Source organism: Mixophyes fleayi, chromosome 3 (assembly GCF_038048845.1).
Source record: "Mixophyes fleayi isolate aMixFle1 chromosome 3, aMixFle1.hap1, whole genome shotgun sequence".
Classification (NCBI taxonomy): domain Eukaryota; kingdom Metazoa; phylum Chordata; class Amphibia; order Anura; family Limnodynastidae; genus Mixophyes; species Mixophyes fleayi.
This window is the reverse complement of record NC_134404.1, coordinates 247214432-247226637: the sequence shown is the minus strand read 5'-3', so window position 1 is coordinate 247226637 and position 12206 is coordinate 247214432. Positions and strand designations below refer to the sequence as shown.

General features: G+C 40.0%; 1 protein-coding gene and 1 long non-coding RNA gene across 6 annotated transcripts in view; one reads left to right on the top strand and one right to left on the bottom strand.

The window, feature by feature from the left end:
* The window catches only part of ARID1B (AT-rich interaction domain 1B), an 835793-nt gene that overhangs the window by 416202 nt on the left and 407385 nt on the right, over positions 1-12206 (top strand). The gene's annotated exons all lie outside the window — the stretch shown is intronic.
* On the bottom strand, positions 10629-11254 carry LOC142144479 (uncharacterized). The gene is made up of 3 exons (XR_012689721.1): positions 11187-11254; positions 10978-11095; positions 10629-10767 (listed from the first exon to the last, which is right to left on the bottom strand). It is a non-coding gene; the product is annotated as an uncharacterized LOC142144479 (long non-coding RNA).

The window sequence follows — 12206 nt, the reverse complement described above, 5'->3', positions numbered from 1 at the left end:
CACTCACCTCAAATCTGTCACAATATCTGGATCACGTCCTACAAGATTATGTCACTCAACAACCATCATATTGAGGGACACAACGGCAGCAATTCAGGCATTGCAGGACATCACATGGACCGAGGACGTGTGGCTGGCATCCACAGATGTGACATCATTATACACTATCATTGATCACCACATCGGCATAGCCAGTGCAACACTTCCTACAAGGAAAGGGTACACTACATCGAGAACAAATTGAGTTTGTACTCACACACAATTACACATGGTTCGTCAACAACTTCTATCTACAACATAGAGGCACTGCTGTGGGCACTAAGTTTGCGCCGAGTTATGCTAACCTCTTCATGGCTAAGTGGGAAGAAGACTACAACTGTAGCAGACATGACCTCGGTGCAAACTTAGTGCTCTGGAAAAGGTACATCTACGATGTCCTCTTCATCTGGAAAGGTGACATTCGCTCCTTAACCATTTTCCTAGAATACATGAATAACAACGACAGGAACATAAAATTCACGTCACAAACAAGTAAACAAAAGATATAATTCCTTGATCTGGAATTTCTTATACAGAACCAATCCACCATTACTAGAACATTCCACAAGAAGGTAGATGTGAACAGTTATATCTTAGCATCCAGCCATCACCATCCAAATTGGTTATCCAACATCCCTCTAGGACAGTTTATCCGCATACGTAGGAACTACACCAACACTCAGGACTATGAAACACAAGGTAGGGCACTCAAATCCCATTTCCTAAGTAAGACATATAACAAAGATTTGGTGGAACAAGCTTTCACTAAAGTAAGGAAATTAGACAGAAGTACCCTCATCACATACAAAGAGACACCACCACCAGACAATTCCAGTAATGACATATATTTTGTAACCAAATATTCCTCATCAGCCAACAAAATCACCAAAGCAGTCAAGAAACATTGGAAAATCCTTCTCAAAGATCCTATTCTACATCGCGTGTTACCAACACACCCCAAAGTCATCTTCAGAAAGCCACCAAGCCTCAAAAAGGTTCTTGTACGCATCCACATCCCCCTGACACAATTAAGGCAAACAGCAATTGATTCATCCAAACCCAGTGGTTTCTACCATTGCGGACACTGTGTGAGATGTAAAAACATTAACATCAGAGCCACCAAACCCATAACTTCCTTCCTTTCCCAAACCACTACTAAGGAGTTCCACATAGACCAATTCCTGTCCTGCAACAGGACTAACATAATTTACCTGCTAGAGTGCATGTGCAAATTACAGTACATAGGATGCACAATCAGGACCCTGATGGTCAGAATCAGCGAACATATCCGCGATATAAGATATAAGTATACCCACTCCACAGCATATCAGATCACATTCACAAAATACACAATTGTAATCCTGAAGGCCTCAAATTCGTGGCCATCAAGCAAGTAAGGAAAAACTGAAGAGGGGTTGATTTCATCAGGCAAATCAACAGAGAGGAGGCGAGTTGGATTTACAACCTAAAAACACTAACCCCTAGTGGTTTAAACATAGACTTCGATATGAAGTCCAAACTGGACCTCTGATCCCGCCACCCCCTTATCCCTCAGCGTGGGGATATCCACATGCACATGTACGAATGTCCAGTACACACATTGTATGCATGATAATGTAAGCATGATTTTATGCATGCCCCCTTTTCCCTTTCACATCATAAGCAATCCCTCAGCATTTCATCACCTCACGTAACATCCTTCCTTCATATCCACTTATTCGACATTTCAATCACCTTAGCACTCTGGTGAACCCCATATATATATATATATATATATATATATATATATATATATATATAATTTATTATTTTCACCTTTGGTTTCACAGAATGCATTTGTACGTTATTTACGATTAAATTACCAGTCCCAATCCATTGCACTGTCCTATATGCAAAGCCATACAATATAGGATCAGACAGCATCTGACATAAAGTGGTCGCAGTCCTTATTTTCAGGGTTGTGTATCCCACATAGGATATTATTTAGAATTGATCAGTTCCACAAATTTATGATCATCACAAGTAGATGTCACATATAACCCATGGAACAACCTATATCCATGTTCACCTAATCCATGCTATCAGCATCACAATGCTCTGAACTCTCCCCCACTTTATCTAGCAAAGAACCATCATTTCAACGGCCGAAACAAGAACACAGCGCTACTGATTCCTTACACCCCACAAAACAATCGGCCTCCTCTCATTTCCACCTCATCTAATTTGACCATTCGGCGATATATATACAAATTCCCCAGTTAATCTCATTCTACAGCTGCCCTCCACCCAATACAAGGTAACGTTGGCTATGACACACCCACGTGATTAGCCAATCAACATCCATCTATCCCCACCAATCACATGGCAGACCGGGCTTTATAAAACCATTTTCCATGATAATCTGTTACTCCTTGAGTAAGTCCGCTTCTCACTATTATTTGGATTTTTGAGCTTGCTGATTATTGTAAGTGTGTTTTCGTATTGATAAATGTGTATACTGTACATCATCATGTAGTTGCTATTCCTTCTCCGAGCCTTAGCCGCACACACTCTGCACACTTTGCAGTGGGACGACTCGGCGACTGTCATACTAGGGGCGGGTCCAAAACGCAACACAGACGACCGGCTTTCTCCTATCGGACATCCGTTGGCTCAGCACCCGCGGTCGATCCCCGAGACATACAACGGGACCTCTACACCCAACACCTGGCCACCTGCGACTGCACCACCAAGTCTCCCGGGACATCTACAGGCACATATTCTACCCATTTAAGGTAATTGCAACTCACACTGCACAACACAAGGAGAGCAACAAGAACTACGCGCATAGCACTTCACCGCACACTAAGACCACATCACCACCGCCTCATCAGTGCCACTACCACAAGCCTGCTCTCATCACTTCTCAGATAGTTGTATCACTAATACCACACATGGCAGAAGCCTGCAGAGATACCACGCACTCCCCCACAGCATGCGTCGGAGAATCTCAGGGCTGATCACCACTGCCCAGAACAGTAACATCACCATCAACTATTTAACTAGGACTCTAACTGACTAAGCACCCCTTGTCAGGCTCTTTCATCATTTCTCTTTCAAGTGAATGAAAGAGAAAAGAAAAACTAACTCATATAAGGAAAAACATAATTGCATTTGAAGTGTGGCAAAACAACCACTGAAACAGTAATTAAAAGTAAAATAAATCACACATAGAATGTTAGATATACTTTAACTTTTGTGAATATGTACAATATAAAGAAACTGGTGGAAAGTAATGGAATGGGGTGTTATTCACTAATAAACTTGTGTAACTGGTAAGTGGTTTCCCCTTCAGCTATAATTATGAATAGAACCTCCCTCCCCTCTATGAGGCAATAAATAAAATGTAAGCACATTTATCCAGAAGGGACACTAGCTCACTGGTTTTAAAATAATTCTTCAAGCCGGTGTCCTCATGATAGGTATACTTGAATCCTTTTGTGTATATAACACAAGCCACATGCTGTCTTGTAGAGTATCCTGCTCGCCATAAACACAAAATATTTAAATTCCAATAATGCAATCAATTTTAGTTACCATCTTACATATAAATTCCCCTAAATGGACCAGACTACATATATATTTAGTCGCATGATCCCAAGAGATTAATGACAGAGATCACTTGTTTTGCAACTCATTATTTCCTATGTGCTGTTCTACACCAGCAATTTTTTTTCCCAATATTCTCCTTCAATCGCACAATGGCACAATTTCACCAGCTCACATGAACTTCAGGCGATAAATCCTCCCCATTAAGGGGATGAGCAATTAATCGCTCATTTAGTAGATCTTAAGCGATTTTGGATAGGAAATGCTCACTGGAGTAGGAAAGTTTTTTGTTTTTTTTATTATTCCTTTGGAATAGCTTTCTAAGATTAATTTTATGTGATGGGATGTTTTCTGGCTAACACGGTACTGCGTTAATAATAATAAAAAAAAAAAAATTTGATTCACATTTTGAGATTAATTGTATAAAATCACTCCGAACTGTTTTCTTATGTGATTAACCTTATGAGATTTAGTCAGAGGGCCTTAAGATTGCCCATGTAGCTCTAGACTGATATTTGTATTTTGAACCTTTCGCTCTAAAGAGCTCTCTTTTGTTTCGATGTTTGAGTCTAGCCAAATCTTCATGTGGATGTTAGAGAACTATTTCTTCTGTAAGTGAAGTAGTGTTTTTGAAGTGTATGTAGTTGATCTTGCAAGTCTCCCTCTCCCTGTGCAAAAAATAACTGCAGTTTCCTTTGCAAATTGTCAGAGGATCAGGGCCGTCTCTTCCATTGGGCACGATGGGCAGGTGCCTTGGGGCCCTGCAGGCAAGGGGGGCCCGTCCGAATCCTATTTTTTTTTAATACTTACCTTGCGGTCACATCAGCGGTGATCCGGCTCCCTCCCTGGTACCCTCTTCCGTGCTGTGCTCGCAGTGAATGCTGCGCGTGATGTCACGCCCAGCATTCACTGCAACCACAGCACGGAAGAGGGCAGAAGAGACTCAGCGGCGCGAAAAAAAGAAGAGAATCAGACTTAAGGTAAGTTAAGGGGGCCCCTATATATATATATATTTTATTTATTTTATTTTTTATTTTTTTAGGGACCCGGTACACTGCATTGCCCGGGGGCCCATAAAGTAGTTTAGGTGGCCCTGCAGAGGATGAGGTGGTGTTGGAGGCTGGGAACTCACTTCACGTAATTTAATGCCTTATAATTAGTATTACAGGAGATACAAATGTAATTTTTATTACTATTATTTTCGGATTTGATATTGAAGTTTGTGCTTTGTGATAAAATGTTGACTTTTTGAATTGCTACAATTATTTTAATTATATCACATGAAATTATATGACCACAGGCTATTACAAAAAATAATAACAATACTATATATTATTGGGTTCAGCCCCATCAGAGCTTACTACCACACACACACACACTGTTTTGGAGGAAACCCACGCAACCATGGGGAAAACAAACAATCTCCACACAGATAAGGGTCATGGTAGGAATCAAACCCATGATCACAGCACTATAAGGTAGCAATGCTAACCAATGTGACACTGTGTTTTTCATAAGATACTATGGGCTAGATTTACTAAGCTGCGGGTTTGAAAAAGTGGGGATGTTGCCTATAGCAACCAATCAGATTCTAGCTATCATTTTGTAGAAGGTACTAAATAAATGAAAGCTAGAATCTGATTGGTTGCTATAGGCAACATCCCCACTTTTTCAAACCCGCAGCTTAGTAAATCTAGCCCTATGACTTGTTTTACATGAAAATTAATTTTAAAATCCATTTACAGAAACTGTCATCTCAGAAATATCTATCTTTGTAACAGACAATCCATTTTCTTTACCTAAATCCTTTGGAAGCTATTTTCTTTTTACAACACCCCTCAGTATGTACAAAAATATGTGTGTTGAATATAAGAGGCAACTTGTGCATTTGACTTTTACTGTTTGACGTTTTGAATTGCAAGATGTAGTTGTATGTTGTTTTTATATTTGCTGTCTACATCTAACAGAAGAAAAGATGCATTTATTTATTTGTAGTTCACATATTCCTGATTGGCCTGGTTTTAAATACTTGTAGATGCCTTGTCACCCATTCTGTACAAGTATTTAGCAAATTGTTTCTCTGAAGGTGTGGCTTATATAGAAAATTGCTCCCACACATGATTATGTAGTGAAAATAAAAGTTAATTTTCCTTTATATAACCTCATCGTATTCTGTAGCACTGTACAATAATTTTTGGAACATTTTAATATACAACTATGTATGCTTTAAAGTGCTTTTTTAACAACAACTTTCAATTTTAGTTGTGATTTTCATCTAAATGCTTTTTAGCAAGCAGCAAAATCTGACAGTGCACATTCAATTAGATATGTATAACACCAGTTAAACACATACTTGCCCAATCTCCCGAATTCCGAATAGAACTCACTTGAGAGCAGGCCATTCTTCCTTTGCGTCATTGTGTAGCGGGACGGGGGCCAAAATGACATGATTCACCTTGCCCCACTCTACAAATGTGTTTCACCTCACGTCTGGTTAAACTTTCCGCGGTCTCTTAGTGCATCAATTATTTTAGCACGATACAATGTACTGTGTGTTTGCTTGTGGGGTTTTCCCACACATTCTGGTAATGTAGTCTCTGCACAAGAAAACAGCCTGTTGTATTGTTATGTCTTGTTAATGACTTTCAAGCCATGTGTCTACATGTTCAATATGGTTTAAAATTAGAAAGGAGGAGAAGACTCCAAGTGTCCCTTGACCAAATGCAACATGCATCATTTCATTGATGGCAACACTCACACATTTCCCAATATAATATAATGTTAATAATGTTCCCATCTCCCTTTTCTCTTTTAGAGAGTAGTTGTGAATGTGCTTCGATCGCACGTCATTGTTCTCCTGAACATGAGACAAAACATCAGTGGATACAAACATAGCTATAATTTGATTGGATGTTTTATGCTCCATGTTGCAATTTTGTTTTTTGCTTTCTGTTGCTTTAATACCATGCTGTCTGTTATATGTGCACTTTACTATTCATTACAGATTTTGTTCTATTTCTTATTGTGGAGTTAGTGTGATGGTTAATGGCCGCTAGGGACAATATCCTCATTATTATTATTATTGTTGTTGTTATTCTTTATTTATTTGGTGCCACACGTTATCCGCAGTGCCTTACAAAATTCAAATAATTGATTGATTTTCCTGACTAAAGCAATGAGAGTAATTCCACTTGTGTTAAGACAGAGCCACCTAGTGTAAATATAAACAAAAATCTAGCTATAGGATTCTAAATAACAACAATGGGACAAGCTTAAGCACCACCACATAATATTCTGTTTTCAGAACATAAACGTATTAAAAGCATAGGAGCAAAAAGTTAAACACAAAAAAGGCATTGACCATATTTACATTGACCATGATGTTTTATTAGAATTAATTTTCGTTGTATATTTTGGAAATCATTAAGAATGGTGCACAGTTAAGTGTACTGTGCCAAAATGCTATAGGCATGTATGGCCTATAACACACGCATTATTTTTGCTTTGTTTTCCAATGGAACATTTATCTAGCTGTAAAACAATGGTTTCATTCAGATCTCCCATACCTACAGAAAGTAACTGCTGTTAGAGCTACTGGCTACAATGTTTATCAGTAATACTTCTATTTACTGTGCTAGCAGAATGGATTATGGAGATGAGTTTAGTAGCACTGACCCCTCAAGGTGTATTAAAAATTCAGTGACTATTCTGTACACATGCTGAGTATTAAATAAAAATGTAAACTATAGAAGGCTTTAGAATGTTAGGTTCTGTACTGGATATTAAAAACAAAAATCAAATGATAAATAATGTGTTTATCCTCTCATAAATTAAAATATTTTCTACAGTTACTTTAGTGAGCAGAAATTATACTCGGGGCTTCACCCAGAGTCTTCCTTTGATTATAAATATTTAAAGCGTCAACATTTGTGGAAGCTCTCTGCCTTTTGAACATATGAGGAAAACAATATTCTGTTATTGAATTTCATTATGGCATGTGCATATGCAAGCTAGCTTTTAAACCATAAACTATTTTGTAAACACTAGTAACTTGAATAGTGTGATAAGACCTTTTGTAATGTTGAGATGAAATTAAAGTAGTGATTTCTATAATTAAGTGATCTACTGTTATCATGGATTAAAATTGTTAGTTAGCAACGTTCTTAACTGCTAGAACCTGAAGCCGCAGCATTTCTGCTGCTTTCAAGTTACTCACCCCAGATGCCACCTCCCCACCTCACCACAGTGTGTACTCCTGGCCTATAAACCTGAACAAATATAATGAGTTGAGCTGAAGCATAGTATTGTGTTGCAGCTAGTCAAAGCACAGTAAGTCAGCAAGTGAAAGGGAATCTGTGAAGAGCAACAATGGTGAGACGCAAGTGCTTTGTGAAACAGCATTCAATTCATTACTACTGTGGGCATAACAGACGTATTGGGTCACTTATGGAAAAAGTGGCGTTATGTCTAATACCCAATTCATACTGCACCAAAATCCCAGGTTTTTCCTGGGTCGAGCTGAAACGACCCGGGTCTTGGTGCAGTATGAATGGTACAAGTCCAAAATCCCGGGTCTAAAAACCCGGGTCTTCAACCCGGGATTTATCGAGGGGTAATTCCCGGGTCGGACCCGGGTCGCCTGCACTATGAATGTGCAACCCGGGTTTTTCAACCCGGGTTGCACAGAAAACATGCTGATTGGCTGTCTGCCTGTCTCTGGAGGATGATGTCATCGTTGGAAGCCCGTGGAACATTGTAGAAGCTTTTTAGGAGAGATGGTGGATGGTGTACTGAACATAAAGCTGAAGCAGAAACGTTTTTTAGGGAGAAAATTGATTTTATTAGTTTGCAAAAACAGTGTTTATTTACAGCAATAATGACACACTGGATGGAGGAAGAGGTGCGTGAGCTGCTGAATGTCAGAGGGGAGGAAGAAATTAGAAGGCAAGTGACTGGGACTGTGAAGGATGCCACAGTGTACTACAACATCGCCAAAATACTCACTCAACGTGGCATAAAGAGGACACAGCAACAAGTCCTGAACAAATTGAAGTCCCTGAAGAAGCAGTACACTAAAGTCCATAACCACAACAGGCGCAAAAGTGGCGCTGAAAAAATGGACTGGCCCTTTTATGACCAGTGCAATATGGTCTTTGGACATTCTCTTCTGACAAATCCAATTGCACTGTCATCTTCTAGCAATGTGGATGCGGCTATACCAACACCACCAGAGAGCACACAGACAAGCGAGGCCGCAACGGTAATAATAGAAGATTCTATTGAAGACACCCCAGAACTGGAGTGCTCTGCCACAACAGATGACACCAACATGTCTTGGGAGGAATTGAACGATTCACAGCCATTCCCTGCTGCGCAAGTCGTTACAGAGACTTCGCAAGAAACGCAGCCAGAACCAGTGCCGGTGTCAAAGTCTACGCCAGGTCCCAGTTTACGCTCCAACAGTAAGTATCTTTAATAATCTCACATAATAACCAACCATATATACATACATATATATCTACATAATTGAAAAAAAAAAAGAACTGTATAAACAAAAGTCCCAAAAACAGAGAACTATATCAACCGAAATGCAAGCCAAATACCAATAAATATATCTACAAATGTTTGAACATAACTGTCAAAAAAAGAGAAGTATATCAACATAAATGCAAACCAAACACCAATGTTTCTACATAACTTTAAAAAGAGAACTATATCAACAAAAAGCCCAAAAGACAAATATAATACACTCCAAAGTATTAAAACATTAACATGCATATGTTGCAGTGGAAAACTACTGAGCAAGAGGGAGGAGGCCTCAAGCACATATCAGCTTACAACACTGCTTTTTTGTTCTGCCACATTATATATTCTAATGTATGTTTTACTGTGTTTTTTCTACGTACAGTTTACAACGTTCCAAAAAAACGCAAAAGGCCCAACAAAATGGACCAAGCAACTAAAACAATGACAACTGTTATGATGGATCAACTGCGGGAGATGGACAGCACCATGAGGGAACACGAGAATACACAACTGCAGCGATTCATGGACAATGAGCGGGAACTGCAGGACTCTTTCCTCATGCAAATCATGAACATGCAGGAACGCGTGTTACTCGAAAATCGTGAGTGTATTATGGGATTCATGGACAGATTCCTCTCACGTGTGCAGGCACCTCCTCCAAGTCCTTACTATTATGACGGACATTATCCTATGTACCAGCAACCCATGTTAGGCAACAATAACCCTCCAAACCCGGTACAGAATACACAACATGCTCAACCTATGGGTAACCCCAACATAGAATACCCACCGGTTATCCACTTTGTTATCCACTACAAACCACTCCACCACCAGAAATGCCACAATATAGGCAATTGCAATAATCATGTTTTATGGTCAAATGTTTCACTGTTAATTGTTATCATGTACGTTACGTGTGATCTGGAATCACACCGTTAGCTTCTCATATATATATATAACCTGAAAAGCAAATTTGCACTTACTGTTTGGGCACATTTGTGTCTTGGGTTTACTACTTATGTATATATTTTATTTTTTTCTACATGCAAGTAAGCACTTTTATATTGTGTCATTTCATATTTTGTTTTGAAGAGACATATGAGGAAATATATACAAAACAAAATACATTATGTGAAATAAACATATATTTTTTATTTTTACATTTGTGTGGTACATTCAAACAAGTGAGGTCAAATTGGCAGTGAGGGTGGTCCTAATAAGTTCAGCAGAGGTATTAGTGTGCTCTCCTTCAAAAGTACTGGAGTCCACTGACAACACTGGCATTTCAGATTCCTGCACATTCCACTCAGGTAGAAATTGGTCTTTTTGAATTTCACAAATGTTATGTAAAATACAGCAAGCAGCAACCACGTGGGGCACAAGCTTGGTGTCAATGTCAATGCGCTTCAATAGACAGCGACAACGTCCTTTCAAGCGCCCAAAAGCATTTTCCACCACCATTCGAGCAGAGCTGAGTGTATGTGTAAACCGGATCTGTTCCTGAGACAGGTGATGTTGCTGAGTGAACCTCTTCATCAGCCAGCGCCTCAAAGGGTAAGCAGCATCCCCAATGATGTGTACCGGTATCTCCACACCATCAACAAACGTAGATTTCTGTAAATAAAAACATGCAGTTTCACGTCACCATGTTAAAAATAATGGTCACATAACGCAGTACACTTGGTACTATATGGTGAAAATGCATTTTGCAAGTGGTACATCTATATATAAAAAGGGGCAGTAAATACATACAATATTGATAGCAAACAATAGTATATAAGCTTCAATTACAAAAACATCATACAACATTACACCGATATTTACCTCTCTAGGGAACAGCCAGCCATCTTGTCTTTCCTCAGCAATTTGGTAAAGGTCCGAATTTGCTAGAACTCTGGCGTCATGGGAACGTCCAGGCCACCCAATGAAAACATCTGTGAAACTAACATAAAAAAAAACATATATAAATATGTTTTACAATACGCATTACACATGGCACAGTCACATAAAAAAAACCCATAAAAAATGCTTACCAATAGTTGTGGTCAACCACAGCCTGCAGAATGATAGAATGCCAGCCTTTGCGGTTGTAGTAATCCGCATGGTTGTCTGTGGGGGCATTGATGGGGATGTGTGTCCCGTCTATGGCTCCAGCACACTGTGGAAACCCACGCTTCAGGAATCCTGCAATTGTATCATCCAGGCGCTGACCTTGCGGTTAGGAGATGAAGCGATGATACAGGGCTTCCAGCAATGCCGTGGTGACTTCATGCACTAGAGTGCACACCGTGGGTATCCCCACTCCAAACAAGCAGGAGATTGTCCGGTATTCTCCAGGGGTAGCATACCACCACAACACAATAGAAAGGCGCCTACATGGTGGAATAGGTTTCCCAAAGTAAGTGGCCTTCCTGGAAAGTGCTGGGGTAATAAGGTCCAACACATAGTTAAATGTCCCACGTGACATTCTGAAGTGTTGCATCCACTGCTGTTCCTCAAGCGCTTCCACAGTAGACCAGAAAGCTTCTCCGTGGCTACGCTCTCTGGCACGCATGGTTCGGTTACTGGCAGCACTGAATCTCAAAATTGAGGCAATGCTGGCCCTGAGAAACGCTCTCCTCCTGCGCATATACAGACACAGAGTTTTCTTCTGTTGTGCCATAAACTTCGCCTTCCTCCTCCTGAACTGGGACTGTGCAAGAGTTCACAGTGTCAGCAGCTGCAGCAAACTCTCATTTGCTGCATAAAACATCTAAAAAATACTAGTAAACATGAACTCTGGGCTACACAAAAGTGAGTCGTCGGCCATGATGAAAAGTAATGTGGTAAACAATCACCACCCACTTTAGCATCATCTTTATGCGTCAACAAACCAGTCACCTTTCAATGACATCACCGTTTTTCAGCCAATGAAAACTGCTCTGGTGATGACTCCCACAGACTTGTGCAGTATGAATGGGGTCAACCCGGGAAATTCCCGGGTCCGAGGTGCAGTATGAATGGTGTTTCTGAGCTGGGACGCTCCGAGACCCTGCAAAAACCCGGCTTCAAAA